The sequence below is a fragment of the Panthera uncia genome, chromosome B1, assembly GCF_023721935.1.
Source record: "Panthera uncia isolate 11264 chromosome B1, Puncia_PCG_1.0, whole genome shotgun sequence".
NCBI classification, from domain to species: Eukaryota; Metazoa; Chordata; class Mammalia; order Carnivora; family Felidae; genus Panthera; species Panthera uncia.
In genome coordinates this window covers 118,515,687-118,534,653 of record NC_064811.1, presented here as the reverse complement: position 1 = coordinate 118,534,653, position 18,967 = coordinate 118,515,687, and the positions used below count along the sequence as shown (strand labels likewise).

At 35.5% G+C, this 18,967-nt stretch overlaps 1 protein-coding gene and 1 non-coding gene across 9 annotated transcripts in view; both read left to right on the top strand.

Moving 5' to 3' along the window:
- Positions 1-18,967, top strand: part of INPP4B (inositol polyphosphate-4-phosphatase type II B) — a 755,730-nt gene that overhangs the window by 309,569 nt on the left and 427,194 nt on the right. For 6 of the 8 annotated variants that reach the window (XM_049632226.1, XM_049632224.1, XM_049632222.1 and 3 more), the window contains exon 1: positions 9,866-10,013. The exons of the other annotated variants lie outside the window; for them this stretch is intronic. The gene's annotated coding sequence lies outside the window, so the exon portion shown is untranslated. Of the gene's footprint in view, positions 1-9,865; positions 10,014-18,967 lie in introns of those variants that run through there. 8 annotated transcript variants of the gene reach the window in all.
- On the top strand, positions 1,496-1,603 carry LOC125924091 (U6 spliceosomal RNA). Its single transcript, XR_007458275.1, has one exon. It is a non-coding gene; the product is annotated as a U6 spliceosomal RNA (small nuclear RNA).

The following is an 18,967-nucleotide window of genomic DNA, read 5'->3' as shown; positions in this document are numbered from 1 at the left end:
AGAGAGACAGTGTGAGTGGGGGAAGGACAGAGAGAGGGAGACACACAATCTGAAGCAGACTCCAGGCTCTGAGCTGTCAGCATAGAGCTCGATGTGGGGCTCAAACTCACGAAAAGTGAGATCATGACCTCAGCCAAAGTCGGACGCTCAACCGACTGAGCCACCCAGGCGCCCCAAGGTTAATTATTCTTTCGAATAAAAATGGTATGTAATGAAAAGAGCATGTAGTTCAACTTGCAACATAAACAGTATTTCCCAGAGATGACCATTATGGACAGCAGCTTCTGACATGGCTCTTAATGATCCCAGCCTCTCAGAGATCATGCTTTTGTATAATTCTCCCCCTTTGAATGTGGGCTGGAGCTGGTGACTGGCTTCTAACAAATAGAGTATGGCAAAAGTGAAGAGGTGTCACTTCTGTGATTGGATTATAAAAGACTCTGATTTCCATTTTGCCGGATTTCTCTCTCTGGCTCTTCTCACATTCATGTGGTCCCAGGTGTCACCTTGATCGCAGCCTTGTTAGAAACTTCAGCCAGAGGATCCAGCTAAGCAGTCCATGAATTTCTGACCCACAGAAACTGAGATAATAGATGTATGTTGTTTTAAGCTGCTAGGTTTTAGGGTAATTTATTATAGAAATAGATCACTAACATTGCTATCTACTTCATTATATAGAAGTACTTTATATATATGTTTAATTTTTGTCACACAGAATGAATATTAAGGTGTGTCCTTAAGTTCCAAGATTTAATAAAATTATGAATTTTTACCAATTCATCAAAGATGTTCTTAGGTAAAACTGGAATTTTAGTGCCTGGTGATGAAATATACAAAATCTGCTAGTACCGCTTAGTTCTACTCCCTCGATTTGTTCTAAGTACCCAGTAATGTTACCCACCATCGTATTTGTACCATCAGTGCGAATGCCAACATAGTAAAAGAAAATAATATATTAATTGCTTTGATTTCACAGGACTCCTTAAAGTTTTCCTGGGCTCCCCTAAGGGATCTGAGGAATATACTTCAGAGCTGCTAATATAGACAGACTATCCCAATTATCACGTCAGATGAATTGTTACTTTTCCATCCTTTGTCTATGTGTTACAACATAGTAAAACTGCCTAAGGAAAGGCAATGCAAAATACTCTTCATTTAAAAAATAAAAGTGGTTTTTATAAGGTTTTGAAATTCTGCCTTTGGAGGACATGCACATGTTTGACTCTGCTTATCAATTCAGGGCTGCTGAAACATCACTTCACACCCATTTTTACTATCCATCCAGGATTATATATATCAAGAGAACAGTGTTGATTCTCAGTGTTACTTGCTGCTGCTGGTATTGGCATCTTATCTATTAATCATTAAGAAAGGGAATGTTAATATGTTTTTGGGTATATGTGGGTATGTATGTGTTTGTTATGAGTTCTATAAGTAGGAATCTGGTACAGCTTAAATAAGGTGGATATTGCAACTATTTCCAAGTACGTATTTCATGCTCACTTTGGCAGCACATATACGAAAATTGAAACAATGCAGAGAAGATTGGCATGGCCCCTGTGCAAAGATGACATGGAAATCCAAGGACATATTTCCTTTGTATCGTGTTATTACTCACACTGGTACTGTAATGGATAATAATAATACTTCCTTATGATAGGGAATTTAGAAAATAAATATGTATGAATGAAAAATTATGCATTATCTTGCCACTAAGAGAAAACTATGGCTACCTGTTTTATGTGTTTTCTTTCTTTTCATGCATTTAAATTCATATGGGTATATTTTAAATTTTCCTTAACAATATTAATGGGCAATTTCAACCCTAGACCTTGCTTTCAAACTTCTGCTTGTGCTTGTAGATAAATTAAACTCCAAAGTGCATTGATTTTACTGTGAAGAATCATGATTTCACATTGCAAAGGCAGCAGTATTCAATTATCCAAAGTATTTTTAAAAAGTAAAAGTTTTTTCACTGTTAATTTTATTTATATTGTTAAACATGTTATATATATTGATAATAAAAGATACATTTTATTGGTCTACCTTTTACATTCTATTCTATATGTTTTATAGGATATATTTATATATGCAAATATATATAAATTATAAATCAAAATAAAAATGAAATAAGAAACACACCAGAATTATCTTGTGTTTTTAAATAATAGGGGTAATATGTTTCAAGTTCCTGAAGATCAATTTTGTTTTATTAAACATGGATCCCCAGATGTTACAAGGCAGTCAGCACTAGTTTAAAATGCAGGTGGTATTCCCTTATGCATCCTACTTTAGAGCATGTCACAGTAGATTAACTTATCTCAGAGCTCTACACAATTGATCCCTGTCACTGTGGCTGAGCTGATCCTTTGCAGCTGATTGACACATTATGGCCAAAAGTAATACACTAGCCAGATCTCTGATAGGCTGTTATAGTGAGATCTCTCATTCTTTCCCCACCTTGATTTCTACCGAAGAATCGAATAAACTCGCTAAATATACAATGGGAAAATCTGAACATAGGTATATGTTTTCTGTGGCTGGCTTCTGCTCATCTCTTCTTCACACTTATACCTATTGATTTTAAGATGAAATTAGAAAAATAAAAGCGCTCTTAAATGTTACAGAATGTTCCTTGCAGACTTCTATATTTCACGGGTCAGAGAAGGGTCACTAGATATACATATATTGATAACTGTTTTATATTTAATGGCCAGGGATTCCTACTATTAAAAGCTGGGATCTAGGCTATTACTACCCTCATTTATTATTTATAAAACTCTGTCAGTGTACATGGTATTTAATGTTGGATGAAATTGTGCCAGACAAATTCCCCTCCGTGAGGAGCCTCCAAGCTGAAAACAGGAGGAGAACGATGCAGGAGAGAAATCGTGGGAAGGACAGAGAGTGATTAAGGGTTGTAAACTTAGCATTGCTTTACCCAGTAGATGGACGACAGAGAGAACCTGAATGCTGAGAAATGATTCTAAGATTGGGAAGCCATTCAGTGTAATAAAGCCAATAACTAGAAGCAAGGAAAGGCATTGGAAAAGGAGAATCTTAGCCCTCTAAGTGAGAACTCTGTATCTTCAGCTCTGACACTTCTTCATACACTATGTTCACCTGGTTTCTCAGCACCCCCTCTTACTCATTGTGTTCCAAACCAGTGGGTCTCAAACTTGAACATCATCAGAATGATGGGCAAGTGGGTAGGGGTTGTTAAAACAGAGATTACTAGACCATATGTCAGTCCAAGTATCTGAATCAGTGAGTCTGGGGTCTTGAATTTGCATTTCTAACAAGTTCACAGGAATTGCTGCTGGAGCCACCCTTTGAGAACCTCCGTCCTAAATTAATATCTCCAATTCCTCCTACATCTTGTCTTCTAAACCACAGCTTGGAGTCATCTCTAATTCTTACCTTATAGTCAGACAATTCCCCAGTTCTGTCTTTGCTTTCCTAAGAATTCCCTTTATTTTTTTATATATATTTTATTGTCAAATTGGTTTCCATACAACACCCAGTGCTCATCCCAACAGGTGCCCTCCTCAATGCCCATCACCCACTTTCCCCTCTCCCCCACCCCCCATCAACCCTCAGTTTGTTCTAAGTATTTAAGAGGCTTTTATGGTTTGCCTCCTTCCCTCTCTGTAACTTTTTTTCCCCCTTCCCCTCCCCCATGGTCTTCTGGTAAGTTTCTCAGGATCCACATAGAAGTGAAAACATATGGTATCTTTCTTTCTCTGCCTGACTTATTTCACTTAGCATAATACCCTCTAGTTCCATCCACGTTGCTACAAAAGGCCATATTTCATTCTTTCTCATTGCCAAGTAGTATTCCATTGTATATAAACCACATCTTTATCCGTTTGTCAGTTAGTGGACATTTAAGCTCTTTCCGTAATTTGGCTATTGTTGAAAGTGCTGCTATACACATTGGGGTACATGTGCCCCAATTCATCAGCACTCCTGTATCCCTTGGGTAAATTCTTAGCAGTGCTATTGCTGGGTCATAGGATAAATCTATTTTTAATTTTTTGAGGAACCTCCACACTGTTTTCCAGAGTGGCTGCACCAGTTTGCATTCCCACCAACAGTGCAAGAGGGTTCCCGTTTCTCCACATCCTCTCCAGCATCTATAGTCTCCTGATTTGTTCATTTAGCCACTCTGACCCATGTGAGGTGGTATCTCAGTGTGGTTTTGATTTATATTTCCTTGATGAAGAGTGACATTGAGCATTTAGATTTTGTTTTAGCTTTTTAACTGAAAGCTACCAATCTAATCAGATACTACGACCATTCCTAGCACTATTGCTGGCAACAACAGAAACTACAATCACTACTCCTAATTACTTTGAACACCTACTATAGGCAAGACAATACAGTGACCACCTTAACATATATTATATCATTAAATAATGCTACTAGGTGATCTGTATTATCCCCACCTACAAGGAAAGAAATTCATTTGCAGTAAGATTAATTCACCTGCAGTGAGTGTTACCGAAATTATATAAATAACACTAAATCCCATGTCTTTATGTCCATCTACTATTCAGACCCTACCTGAAGGCCACCTCTTTCATGTAGTCCCTCATGTATGATTAGGCCAGTGCAATAGTGAGCCCACTCCCTTCTCTCCACTATTAATATCTCCTCTGTATTACAACTTAGTATATGATGTGGTGGTATTAGCAATCAGTACAGAGAGGATAGATTAATCAAGAAATGTCACTGGGACAATCAAATGCTTGTATGATACAATACACAGATAAATAGCAGATGGAATAAAATCTTCAATGTGAAAAACAAAACTGAAAAATTTTAAATAAAACATGAAACACTGTGGTACAAATGTCACACAAATGGTAAACATAAACACTTGTGAAAATTAAAAAAAAAGATTTAAAAAATGACAGTTAAACCATAAATCAGGGGTTATTTGCAGTGAATTTGAACAATGAAATGTTAGTTAAGGAAATATATAATTAACTCTGTCAAATCTTCATGATTCACAAAAGAGGAAAAAGGATGGCTAATATGTTTAAGAAAATATGTTCAGAATTCAAAAATAATAAGGGAAACTAATGTTGTATATAATCACAATATAATTCCAAACATATCAGATTAGTGTGTCTGAGCCTTTGTAGAGATTTGAGTCTATCCCTTAGTATGCTAGTTGATGTGTAAATGAGTTTAAATTACTTTGGAGAGAAGTTTGAGGTATCTACTAAAGTTGATAATGTAGGTACCTATAACTTATTAATTCTACCTCTAGATATATATACTCTAAAATATCTCTTCAACAGACACACAAGGATGTATGTGCAAGGATGTTTACCACAACATTGTTTGAATAGGAAAACACTGAGAGCAAACCATATGTTCTTAATAGGTTATTGGATAATTAATTTTTGTGGTCTATTTATACAAAGAACACAATTACTCAGTTAAAACAGATAAACTAAACCTATATGCATTATAATGGATCCATCTCATAAACATAATGTTGAATAAAATTAGTAAATCACAATGTATACAAAAATTCTATTTTTTTAAACCTACAACACACAGAAATCCTACATATTGTTTGTGAATACAAACATATCAGTTAAAGTAAATATATGAACAAGAAGAATATATACCAGTTTCAGGATGATAGTAACCCCTGGGGGAAGGAGGAGGAAAAAGGGATATGGATTGGCCTTAATTGTATAAGTGATCTTCTGTTTATTATTTAGATTAAAAAATATGAACCAAATATGGCAAAATGCTAATCCTTGTTAAATTAATGTGGTAAATAGTTGTTATTTTTTTCTCTTCAGGGACACCTGGGTGGCTCAGTCGGTTAAATCTCCGACTTCAGCTCAGGTCATGATCTCACAGTCTGTGAGTTCGAGCCCCACATCAGGCTCTGTGCTGACAGCTCAGAGCCTGGAGCCTGCTTCGTATTCTTGTCTCCCTCTCTCTCTGCCCCTCCCCTGCTCATGCTCTGTCTCTCTCTGTCTCAAAAATAAATGAAAACCTTAAAAAAAATTAAAAAAAAATCTGAACCAAATATGGCAAAATGCTAATAATACTTGTTAAATTAATTGTTAAATTAATGTGGTAAATAGTTGTTATTTTTTTCTCTTCGTATAAAATCTTCATGATCAAAAAGGGAGCATTTTAACAAAGGCTTCCATAGTGAAAGAAATTTTGAATAGTCTAGCTTAGTCAAAATACAACCATTTTCTTTGCTACAAAACTTTTCAGTCATTAATATGCTAATGGACATTGTGAATTGCCAAGAGGGTAATGTCTTATAAAGTAATTCCCAAACTTACTTGACTGTAGAAGCCTTTTTTTTTTTTAATAAAACATCTTTTAACACCTCAAAGGTCTTTTGGGAAATGCTGTTATACATCATAGCACTCAACTTCCTCTAATTGTTTCATGTAATTTAACTTGATTTCTCTGGTTATAGTCTCCATCTCCTTGATATTAAGACCTGTCTTACTCCTTTTGGCTAAACATGTCATGGACATATATATATAATACTTTGATAACTTGATTTTTCTGAGAAATTATGGTGCAGACCATTACACTCAGTGTAGGTTTCTGGGAGGGAGGAAGTAGTGAAAGTAATCCTTGCACACAATTTTATATGGAAATAAAAAGCAAAACTCAAGAACATAAAGATCAACACAATGGTAACAGTAGTTTTCAAACAAATGGAGTGTATTGATGGCAAAACATTGCCAGAACTAATTGCTGGAAAATTCCTTTCTTCATTTATTCATTCACATCTCTCAACAGGTATTATGAAATATCTAAAGAGAAATGATAGTTTCATAATATATACAATCCAATGCATAAGATTTCTCAGAATTAAATCATGAATGATTTCTCAGGGAATGATTTCTCAACCCTTTTGAAATTATATTGAGCATAAATCTATTCACAATTTTATTAAATAATTCATATGAATAATTGTAAATACTAGGTATATCTCCTTGGTTCACACGGATATAATTTTGGCACAACAATGAATAAAATTGATTAATCAAAAATTTGTTGACTTACACTTTACTTTTCATTGCCCACACCTAAGGTATTGCTAGCCAACTTAAATATCAGAAATGAATTTCCCTTATATCTACCCTTTTAATAATTTACAAATATATAAAATACAGGTATTAAATGGAAATATCAAAATTTTAAAGTAGATATATAAGATCTAGTACCAAGAGTTAGTAAGTTGACCCTTGTCCATTTGAATGTTTTAAGAAAGTACTTTGTGATTCTCATTTCATAACCATTACCATTTATACTCTTTTATGTTTGGTAAAATTTGCTGCTATTTGCTTAAAGATAAAACACCTGAATCTCATTCTTTTTGCATTTTGCATTTTTCATTTCATTATAATTCTTATAGCTCTTTAAAATTGTTTTATATAAAGGAAAATTTTTGCCCTTGGCAGAAACTAAATGTGTATACAGTAAAATCTCATGTGAAGTATAATTCAATAACTTGAATATTATTTAGGTTTATTTAGAATTCTGATTTTTCCTAACAGAAATTCACATCAATAATAAGAAAGTAGTCTGTGTTTTCAGACTTATTATGATGTTGGAATCTAATGCAGAAAACAGTTTTTAAGTAGTTTTGCCAAAAAATTATACAAGTACCTAAAAGTTTTTAGAGATGTGATTTTTCATGTTTTGTTATTTTATTTATTAAAAAAATATTTTTTAATGTTTATTTATTTTTGAGAGAAAGACATAGAGAGCAAGAGGGGAGGAGCAGAGAGAGAGGGAGACACAGAATTCGAAGCAGGCTCCAGGCTCTGAGCTGTCAACACAGAGGCTGACGCAGGGCTCGAACTCATAAACCGTGAGATCATGACCTGAGCCGATGTTGGCTGCTCAACCGACTGAGCCACCCAGGTGCCCCTGTTTTGTTATTTTAATCTTAGAAGTATAGTGATATAACCAGTAAATGTGTATCCTCTTTAATTTTATTACCTTCTAAAATTGAACTGAAATGTTAATGATAAGTTGATTTTATAGAGAGGGGAAGGCAAGTGGGGAGGAATGATACATTATCTGCTTTGGGTACTTCTGGTAGGTTAGTACTTTAGCACTCTTTGTATAATATCATCATTAGTCAGAGTAACATTACAGTTAAGAATTGTTTGAAAATTTTCTGCCACTGAAGAAACTCCTATTTGGTTTAAGTACACTGCTAGACCTTTGCAGTATGTTAGCCAGATGTTCCTCTTAACAGTCTAACTCACTTGTTTCACTATCAACTGAAATAATATGACTCAATTCTGGCAGTTAACAGGAATTAATGGCAGGACAAGACATTAACTCACTACTCATAACTGTCTGAGTAATAAAATGATATCACCAGTATTCTAATGATAGCATTTATGCTATTATAAGACAATGGAATAATCTACTCTGTTACAAACAAAATAGAGTTATATATACATTATGAAGATAAATATACAGTATTTATTTTTGTAAACAATTTCTTGGATGAGGACATTTTTCAGATGGACCTTTATTATTTGTACAGGTACAACTATGGACATGTATATCTTAGAGTATTAATTCTCTAAAATTGTGTCCTTGTCAAAGTGGGCATGCCCTCCTGTTGCTCCTAGCCATTTTGCCATACCTATATGGAGTTCCTGCTTGAGAAATGGGTGTGTGTGTCGGGTTGGGGGGAAAGGTAAACCCTGTATAAAAGAAAATCAGAATGAAGAGTATTTTAGTTATCTATTTAGTTAATATTTAGTTATCTATTGCTACATAGCAAGTTACCTCCCCAAATCCTTGTTACTTCTACCAGCAAGCATTTATTATCTTATACAGTTTCTGTAGATTTAAAATTTAGGAGTAGCTTAGCTGCGTGATTCTGGCTTGGGATTTTTCATGAAGTTACAGTCAACCTGTAAGTTGGAGTTGCATTCATGTGAAGGCTTGACTGGGGTGTGAATATCCACTTCCACGATGGCTTAATCACATGACTGGCAGGCTGACTTCCAATAGGAGGTATCACTCTCTCACCATGTGGTATATATCCCTATTCACATGCAACTGGTTTCTCCCAGAGTGAGTGATGTAAGAACAAGGCAGAAGCCAAATGGCTTTTATGAACTAACCTGGGAAATCACATAATATTGTTTATGCAATATCTTATTGGATATACAGGTATCCAGTGTGGGAGAGAACTATGTGAGTGTGTGAATATCAGAAAGTGATGGTTATTGGAGGAGAACACCCTAGAGTCTGGCTACTATAGGTAAGGAGGAAAAGAAATAGCATGTATAATTTGAATAAAACACTGTACCTTGACTTTGTTTCAGGACAATGAGTATCTCAATCACTTAAAATAATTTCTGACTGATTTCTGCAAGGTGAAGTAGCACAAGGTTTTTTTATATTACTGTCTGTACATCTAAAACAGTTTTATTCATGCCAATGACTTTGAAATTTAGGTCATGAAGAACGTTGTTATTCTATGGTGGGGCAGCTCTAGTGTCATACATAAGAAGGTGACAGAGCTAGAATTAGAAAAGGAAGATCCAGGCTTCTTGTCTTTTAATCTTTGGTCATAGTCATTGCTTCCTGCCAGTCCAGAAGTAACCCAAGAGATTCCCCAGATACTTATTAATGAAATGGGTCAATGTATTTGCATCCATCTCCAGCCATTGTTCTATGAAACTGTGATTCAAAGAGATGTCAATATGTTGCACCTATTCCACGGTAGGTGTACAAGTTCATAGGTTTTAAGACTTTTGTGACACATTCTGATGATGAAACAATGAGGTTTGTAAACAAAGACAGTAATTTACCTCCAAGCACATTTAACTTTACGAACATCAAGTCACAGTAAAAGGAAATGCATCATTCTAACCAAGTCAGCTGAATTGTAGGTAGACCTTCAACGTGAAAACCAGGAGTGGAACAGTGAAGAATTATCGCACTGTTAAGGTGGATTAAGGGAGAAGAGAGGGCAGGTAACCATAGTTTTCAGAATTATGGCTCAGGATGTTGTTCTTACATCTTTTTCAATGGAAACAATCTCTATTTACACCACAGGATGAGCTGTTCAACTAAAAGACAAGATCAGATTGAGATGTTTTGAATAAGAGATGTTAAGGTCGGTTCAGATGCTCACTGTCTTTGAGGCCAAGATGTAGTCACAAACATACATTGTTTCTGATGAATGGCTAATTAGATTGAAGGGGAAACAAGGATGCACCTGTTATCTTTCTGCACCATGGGATCACATTTCCTAGATATATTTTACTACCTGGTTCCAGGAAGCCAGTGTCCAGTATTATCAGCTGCAAAGCATCAGGTATTTTTATACTTAATTAGGCTAAGTGTCTGATTTATGACACCTGAGTCAAGGCTTCAGTAAGGTCATTCACCTCAAAGAGATCAACACCCAGCATGAATAGGTCTGTTACTGCCTTGCTCCTTGACACCCAGGATACTTTAATAGACCAATGACTAGTATTGGAATAAAAATATGTTTCTATTTATAGTCTTCAATTCCTGGCTGCTTAAAAAAACAATAAAATTAAAAAAAATAATTTTCATATAGACATGTAGTAGGAGTAATGGAGCTCTCTTTGGATAACTCTAGAATTTACTTCCTGGGTCTATTTTGTAGAGGGTGGAAAGTGGGGATAGTGAGGGTTATGCTGCATTTGTTTTTTGTCAAGTCATTTGTAAACTAGATAAAGAGATGAATTTCTGCTCAGATTCCTAATTTGAGGAAAGTTTAATAACAAGCCTATTTACAAAGATGTGATCAGGATTTAGGGAAAATAATAAATATGGTTCAGCGTCCTAGAAACTAGTAAAGAGCTGTTGTTATGTTTAGGTATTTAGGGGCATAGAAAGGGAGAGGTAGCAGAATCCAGAGTGAAATGAGTCATTTGAAGTGCTGTGGTTTCAACAGAGGGGTGCAGCTGACCAGTAGTGACCTTACAGGGAGGAAACAGGAAAATAAATATGCTGTCCTCACTCTTCCCTTGATCTCTAATCTCTAGTACCAAATCCAGCCGGAAGCCTAATGATGCTGTCCATATAGGTCAGACTCTGGAGCACAGAGCATGACAGAAGAATGTGGGATGTAGATTCAGAGGGGCAAAAGGGGCAAAAGGAAGATATCAAGCACATACTTATAATTGACAGAATTCACTTAAAAATATATGCTCTACTTCCTGATCTTGCTGAAACTAAAAATTAAAACATTGTGTGATTATCTCTCGAAACTTTTGCCTGGGTTTGAATCCTAGCTCCAACATTGACCTCTGGCAGTTGACTTACTCTTTCTAGGCTGTATCATTAAAGAAGATAATTATGGTGCTAAGTCCATAAGGTTGTTGTTGTGAGGAATAAATGAACTAATATATGTAAAGCACTTAGACAATTTTCCAGGGTATAGTAAGCATTACATGACTTTGTTATTATTATTGACTTAAGTCCCACACAGTATCCTATAGTTGTAATGCTCATTTTTAGGACAAATAATGTATATTGAGTCAACTTGGATTCCTGTTGTTATTATTTTTCAATATCCCTTTAGTGTGTGGCTATAACCTGGGATTAAAAATGTAGGTTGCAGTAATCAAATGGAGATCCTTAGGGGCCTCACTTGTAACCAATGGAGGCAGGAAACATTTCCCTGAAGATTCTCATAACATCCAGAAAGGGTGGTGAATTTCTTCATTCCAGAAGATGACTGACTGGGTTGACCCCATGTCAATTAAATTTGTGATGGAAAAGTTTAGTCAACTGCTCCAGTTTCCTCCACTAAATGAATCTCTTTAGGAAACATTTTAAATGTACTTGCTGCACAGATTGGTAGTCAGGAATAAATCTTTGACTTGGAACAATGCCTTTTTTTGAGATTTATTATCTAATTAAACAATTTCCCAATAAAACAAAGCATTTAAATTTTCACAAGAACCAAGAAACAGGATTAATAATATTAACAACTAGCTTTTGTAAATCACATTACAGTTTACAAAGGGCCTTCACATTTACTGGCTCAGTGGTTTACAAGCTTTTGTTCAGCCATGGAACACTTTGATCATCACATGCTTATATTCATATATATCACAGGAAAATGGAGCTTTTGGTTCAAGCCCACATGATTAGCCCTCTTTTCCCCACTCCTAAGTAACTCCTACTGAGGGGTGTTGGGTTTCTGAGAAGGACAGTGTGAAAGCTACTTTATTAGTTTCTTTCTGAATTCCCTCCTTTCCTTGGAGGCAGGACTCTGTCATCCCACTGCCTTTGGGAGTTCTGTTTCAAATGTGGAGTGCTGGGCCTCAGCCGGTCTTCCCTGAATATACATGTGTTAAGTGTGGGGGGAGTCCCCCAGTGGGAACTTTGAGAATAGAAGGAAACACTGAGAAGATTTGAGAAGACCCTCAGCATTTCTTTTTCACGCCCAACTGTGATTGTTTGAAATTTGACATCACATCCGTGACCAAGAGTTAATGGAGTTTAGGAGTTTAAGTTTCCCAAACCTCACAGTATATAATCCATCCAAGTAAAAATTGATGGATTGTCCTCCTTGGTCAGTAGAACACATGCAGCCTTCTAAGCAATACACTTTCAGGAGGCCATTGAGGACATAACTAAAAGAAGCCTTGTTTTTGTTACTAAAATATTTATGCACACAATATTTAAAATAATCTCAAGGCATGTTTGTGTATGTGTGTGCATGTGTGGTTTCTCCTCTGTGCCCCCCCCCCCCAATCTCTTTCAATCTCTCTCCCCACTACCTTCCTTAGGCTTGTCATGTAAGACTCTAAACTGAGTTCTCTGCACCACCTCTTTTAAAACTCATATTATTGGGGCACCTGGGTGGCTCAGTCGGTTAAGCATCAGACTCTTGATTTTGGCTCAGGTCATGATCCCAGGGTCGTGGGATCAAGCCTTGGGTCACACCCTGCAGAGAGCATGGAGCCTGCTTGGGATTCTCTCTCTGCCTCTCTCCCTGGCTCATGCTCTCTAAGAACAAACAAACACACCCTCACATTATTATTATCCGAATAAGGAAATTGTGGTCAGCCTAAGTGCCTTAGGTAAAGTCTTAACTGTTAGAATCTCTCCATAGCCGATGTTCTTAACTCCAATATTAAGCCACTTGTACAGGCTGGAACATTTCAGCTCTAAGATTATCAACAACAATACTAGTAACACAAATTTGAAATGTCAATAATCATGGAAAATTCATGGTAAAAATAAAGGGCAGCACAAAGTTTAATTCTATCATATGTTCTAACTATATCTTTGCTTAGAAATTTGAGGAGCAATTTGGTTATATCAGTTCTCTTTTGATTGGTGAGAAGTAAAAAATTGGTCTCTATGTGGCTTTTGAGGAAAAGATGAACAAAGGTTGAGATCTGATTCAAGGGAAACCATATGACGATTTGCAAGGAAATGACATTTTCAAGGCTTGCTTACTTTTTGCCTGTACCTTCATGAAGATCCGTTCCAGGTAATTAAGAATTTCCTGGAAGGTAGCATTAGTCCACTCTTCTTGCATTTGCATATGCTTGAGCATTTCACAAGGCTGATGCCTACTTATCATTCAAATCTCAGACCAAACATTTTCTACTTGGAAGTGGATATCTTTCTGAGCACCTCCCCTCTCTAACCAGCTCCAAATCTAGTTTCGGAATCCCATGAGTGTTAAAACAAGAATAACTCTTTGAAATTATCTTGTTTATTTTTTTATTATCTGTTTCTTCAATAAAGAAACAAAAACAGGGGGGCTGGATATTAGAATCATGTAATATATATATATATATATATATATACACATAGATATATATACATATATATGTATATATGTATATATATATTTGCATAAACCTACAAATTTAACAAGTAATATTTACATTATCAATCTTTTCTTGGTCTTCAAAAAAATAGGATATAAAGAAAGTCATAGAATATCAACCAAGATGCTCTGAAAATGTGTTAGGATAGACAGATGGTAATTCATTTGGAAGTTGATATACTACTAATGTTTAATAATGTCTTGGGTGTATGGTGGCTGTATAGATAGGGAAGGGGAAACAATAGTTACAGAGAGAGAGGGAGACAAACCATAAGGGATTCTTAAATACAGAGAACAAACTGAGGGTGGATGGGGGGTGGGGGAGAGGGGGAAATGGGTGATGAGTATTGAGGAGGGCACTTGTTGGGATGAGCACTGGGTGTTGTATGTTAGCCAATTTGACAATAAATTATATTCATAAAAACAAAGAATAAAAACCTTTAGCCTGGCTTACAAGTCAACCAGCTGGACTGTACATCAACAAGGGCAGGAGCCATGTTTTTTTCAGAAACTTTGTATCTCCAGGGCCTAGTGTGGTGCTAAAACGTTTTCAACTCCTTTTTAATAAGTTAATATACTAGTCATGGCATTGTTTTATGAGATTTAATATATGGAGCCAAAAGTGATTTCTTCTGTTATACTATGATATTCTAATATAACAAATTTCATATTTTTGTTCTACATTTGAGGAAAAAACTTACCTATAGGTAAATGTAGGTCACTGTATGCAGTGACTGAATCTTCTGTTTCATTCAGAGTCAATTGAATTAATATTTACCTTCACTTTTTAGAGTCGTATAAATAGCTATACCAAATCAAATTGCATCAACTTACATATACACATGTATAAATGATCTAAATGTTTTGCTGGAGTGTCACAAGAAAAGCAGAAAAAAATTAAAAATCTACTTTAGTAATGGCTTTAAACCTCATTCTAAATGCAGTTAGGGGGTGGGAGGTAATTCTTTCTTCTACTCTAATTGTATTTTCACTTATGAAAATATATCCATATATTACATTTAACTCTATGTTACAGTGGTAATTTTTATTAAAACTTCCATTTCTTTAAAGCATTGGTTTTTAACTTGGGCTGCATTTTGGAATCACCTGGGGAGAATTAAAAAATATTATTGCCTTGTTCCCCAGCCTAGATATATTGATTTAACTGATCTGGGGGTAGAGTCTGGGTGTTGGAGTATTTAAAAGCTCCAGAGATAATTTCAACGGGCAGCCAAGGTTGTGAGCCACTGATTTAAACTGTTAAAATTCTTTCCTACTTAGACAATGGTACTGTTTTCCAAACTAACTTTTGTAAACTCAGATCCACAACCGGTACTAACTAATTTACAGAAAAGCTCCTTCCAAACAATATCTATAAATAATTTCCAGAGTATAAAAGGTTTTCCCTTTTAGATAGAATGTCAGACAGATCATTTGCCCTCATGTTAAGGTTATTGTAAAGGTTAATTCTGTGCCACTCTTAATAATTTAAGTTCTACTTAGCATTATGTCCTGATCTATACTTCACTGGGATTACACTTAATGTTTCCCTTTCCAAAGTACATTCGAGAGGACTACCACTTCAAAGGTTTTATTCTTTGACTAAAAATTTTAGGATAAAATTGAAAAATGAACTTATGAGAGGGTTAAAGTAGGAATAGCATATTGAACTAACCAAAATGTACCCTCCGGAACTCATGAAGAGGGAAGAAATTTGAAAATTTTAATACAACTCTGCTTCATGTAAGACTGGAAAATGAAACAAGCTTTTCTTCATTTTCCAGGATCTCAGAAACCCAAGTCATGTTCAATTTGGAACTGACAAGTCTATTTAAAGGAGAAATTAGTTTTAAAAAATTTAGGGGAAGACATCCACTGTTTTTAAACTTAGTTTCCTGTAGTTTGGTGATTTAAAAAACATTCTTTATATATTGATTTAGTAGTATATTATTGAGTGGAGACTTAAGGGATTTTATGCTTTAACTTCTTATGTACTAATGTATTTGTAAATTTAAAATGTGGCTCTTGGGAAACTCAGATAATCTTTAGCATATTTCCAGTAAGGCATAAGACAAATATAAATAATAGAAGGACTAAATGTGGGACAAATAAAAATAAGGCATAATAGCTAAAGTCTATTACTCAGTGTGCAATTGATGAGTATGCACTAGAGCCTTACATTACAATATAAGGCAAATTAATTTACATAGAACCACTTAAAGCCAGTTTGTCCTGATACGGGTTTTCTAGGTATATGGAAAGGGGAGAAGAGAAAGTGTTTAATTTTTTTGTGTGTGTGCTTGCCAAATAAAAGGAAATCAATGTGTCACAAGTGAATTAGATATATGTCTGTTCTTTATTATTGCTGCAACAACTGCTTTTTGAGTAAATGAAAAATAAATTAGGTAACCTGTTGAGTTAACTTGCCAGCTAGAGCATCTGAAAACTTAGCAATTTCTCCAAGGGAGTGATGGGCTAATGAAAGCCATTCTTTTGTCAACAAGACGGTGAGAGGCAGTGGCAATCTATATTGGATTAACCATAGTTATTACTGTGTACCTAAACTGGCTGAGATGAACCTCTAAAGGAGATAATGGCAGAGTGGCAGTTCATTAGCCTATATAGGCTAATTAAACATCTAATTAGATTCTTACAAGGAAATACCTTCATGTGATTATGAGTCCAAAGTGGCTCAGCAAGCCTACAAATTGGATTATCTGGATCTTAAATTCTTATAAAAATAATGGTGTTTGAAGAGTTAGCTTGGTCTCAAAATTGTAAATGATAAACTTAGGACTTAATTAGATGTCACTTATTTCCTGCTTTATTTATTAAGTAGTCAATTCCGGGATCCCTATTTTCCTTTCTTACTGCAGTTTTAAAATCATTAGTATATACTGAGAGCTTACTATAAATCAGATACCAAACTAAGTAGTGAACCTGCATTATATTGCTACATCTTTACAACTGTACTATGAGGCAGGGGTCCTGATTCCTCTTTTAAGCCATGAGAAAACTGAGCCTTGAGAGTTGAGTACCTGTTTCACATTGTCACAGTTAGGAAGTAATAGAACCTGGACACTGTCAACAAGTAGACCATGTTCTACACCAATGCAAAATACAAAGTCATTTGGTATTAGCTTAATAATTCAATATTCTTTAAATTTTATTGGTTCTCATGTTTCTCAATACTATTATCTTCAAGAGGAATTTATAATTATTTCTTATTTACCTGCCTTTTTTTTTTTTTTTTTAACTATAATCTAACAATTTGGTGCAGGCTTTTGGCACAACCTAATTTCTTTGGCCAGACTGAGACCTAGAGAAGAGTGCTCTTAGGATCCTGATGGTTTATAGCAAGATTTCTCAACTATGTATTATTTACATTTGCACTAAATTATTCTTTGTTATGAGGGATTCCCCTGTGCATTGTGAAATGTAGTCATGCCAATAACAAACTTCCTCCTTTCTCTGTCCCTAGTTGTGACAACCAAGAATGTCTCCAGACTTTACCAAGTGGTTTCTTTGGCAAAAATTACCCTTGGTTGGGAAACATGGTTTATAATGTCAAGAAATGGTCTTATTATTATTATTATCATTATTATTATTATTATTATTATTATTATTTTACTAATTACAGCAATTACCAACACTATGTTATGGCTAAAGTTCTATACAGAGGTTTCCAAGGAAAAATTGCATTAGGCAGAGTTAAACAAGGAAGAATGTTATCAAAAGTATTGCAATAGGGAAGAAAGATTGAACTCAACTCTACAGAAACAAACGGGAAAAGAATTGTTAAGGACCGTGGGTGAGCTAGTGAAAAAGTACTGGGAGACCTTGGTGGGGAGGTTGGTCCTTGTGCAGTGTGATTAGACCATCTTTGTTTGCTAATTGATGCTTGTGCAAATTCAACTCCTACCTACCCTCAGAGCCTGGGAGATAGGGGTACTATCTTTATTAATGATTACATTTCAAAATAATGGCCTGTAGATTCTTGAGAAAAATATTCCAGGGTTGTAAAACTGGCAAGAGGGTTGGAGAAGATTTACATATTAAAGGACTAGGAAAATAATTTACAATTATAGGGGACCTGGGTGCCTCAGTCCGGTAAGCATCTGACTCTTGATTTTAGCTCAGGTTATGAACTCACAGTTGGTGAGATTGAGCCCTGCATCAGGCTCTGCACTGGGCATGCAGCCCTTAAGATTCTCTCTCTCCCTCTCTCTCTCTTTCTCTTTCTCTCTATCTCTCTAAAATAAATAAATAAACTTCTAATGAAAAGAATTTACAAGTGTTTTAAAGAAAATATTCTATGACAAAAGAAGTTGGGGGGTGGGGTGGGGCTTGTAGTCAGAAAGAAACCTATCTGAAGTTTAGTCAAGATGATGAGGCAAACCCATTCAGGTGATGGCTACAAAAATGCTTTTATACTTAGGATGAATTTAGGACATGTCATTTTTAAGTCAGTGGTTGCATTGGGATTTATGCAACCATCACACACACTCAGTTAAATATGTCTGTGGAAGGATCTGGTGTTGGTTCCTGGCCTGCTTTATTGCCCTTGCTTATGCCTACCTAAATTTCCATATCTTCATTTTATAGAGCTGACAACTTACAACCAGAGATTCATCAGTTTTGAGTTTAAACTACCATTGCTCTCAGCAAATGATGATCATCAATTTTCCAAACTGAGATCCATTTTAAACAGTTGTAAACATTATAGGTTAAAAGAACAGGGCAGGTGCCGTCTTCCTTATTTTTTAGTCCTAAAGCCTAACACAGAGTAGGAGCCTAATAGTTGTTTGCTTCATACATGGATGACACCTGGGTCTCTATTTTCATAGTTGTATAGCTGTGTCAGAGTTGTCTTAACTCCTACCTGGGAAGTGCTCAGAAAAACAGAAAGTGTTTTGCTGCCTGGGGGAAGTTTTCTAGATTTATTCTCTAGAGGTACTGGGACACAGAAGATATGCCAATGTCCTGGATTGTGACAGATTTCAATGATCAGTTCATTCCACAGTAATTTAATCAGCTGCTACTGATAATTTAACATGAACAAGATACTGTACTAAGCACTGGGAATTAAAAGGCAAGATT